Source organism: Schistocerca piceifrons, chromosome 7 (genome assembly GCF_021461385.2).
Source record: "Schistocerca piceifrons isolate TAMUIC-IGC-003096 chromosome 7, iqSchPice1.1, whole genome shotgun sequence".
NCBI lineage: Eukaryota > Metazoa > Arthropoda > Insecta > Orthoptera > Acrididae > Schistocerca > Schistocerca piceifrons.
In genome coordinates this window covers 83,701,388-83,702,517 of record NC_060144.1, presented here as the reverse complement: position 1 = coordinate 83,702,517, position 1,130 = coordinate 83,701,388, and the positions used below count along the sequence as shown (strand labels likewise).

At 47.2% G+C, this 1,130-nt stretch overlaps 1 pseudogene; it reads left to right on the top strand.

The window, feature by feature from the left end:
* Window positions 1–541: 541 nt before the first annotated feature.
* On the top strand, window positions 542–659 carry LOC124709197 (annotated as a pseudogene).
* The last annotated feature ends 471 nt before the right edge of the window (window positions 660–1,130 follow it).

Sequence of the window (1,130 nt, the reverse complement as noted above, 5' to 3'; positions counted from 1 at the left end):
AATTGTAGATCTCACATCAAAGCGTAATGATAGGGTAGTTATCTTTTCGTTAGAGGACATATTTATTACGGTACTTCAGAACTGAGTAGCTCAGTGCCCGTTGTTCGAAGGGTTGTAGGTGGATTAAGACTGCGAATTACGATCGCTAATATGAGTGGAGCAGAAATTGGCATCTGCGATTGTCATTATATTTCGAAATGCGTATCTCCTCCTCATTGGCAGCTGAGTACTAGATTAAAAGCCAGAGTGGAAAAATGTGACCGAGCCAGGATTCAGTCTCACAACTTTCGGTTTCCAGCCACGTGCTCCACCGCTAGCCCACCATACGATATGTTTGGTCCTACTTGCCGCGTCCCCTAGGTACTGCTGTTCTGTCGAGCTATGGCGGCTGTTCGCTAGATGACAACCGGATCATTTTCACAACTTAACTTTAGTTGAACATAATTTGGACAATTTGTACGAGATATTTACAAACTACAGATAAAAATCTTCCTCATAAAACAATATATCTATTAGTCAGAGGCAGGTCAAAACCCTTTTAGGCAACGGCCTTGCCGCAGTGGATACACCGGTTCCCGTGAGATCACCGCAGTTAAGCGCTGTCGGGCGTGGTCGGCACTTGGATGGGTGACCATCCAGGCCGCCATGCGCTGTTGCCATTTTTCGGGGTGCACTCAGCCTCGTGATGCCAATCGAGGAGCTACTCGACCGAATAGTAGCGGCTTCGGTCGAGAATACCATCATAACGACCGGGAGAGCGGTGTGCTGACCCCACGCGCCTCCTATCCGCATCCTCTACTGAGGATGACACGGCGGTCGGATGGTCCCAGTAGGCCACTTGTGGCCTGAAGACGGAGTGCTAGGTCAAAACCCTTGCAGCAGTTCCTGAGATGAGCCTGCATATACGGATGGACACGTGCAAGTGACTTCAGTTTGTATACAGGGTGTTCCATCAAATATTGCCACTTCACATATTTCCGAAATGGAACAAAATGTGAGATATGTAGTTGACCAGAGATGCACTTGTGTCAGGGGCTCACAAAATGCACAGGAGTGCTCAATTCCCACAAATAAATAAGCATCACTTTCAACACAGTTACCCTTTTCTAAATGGCATATGTAAGTTTTTC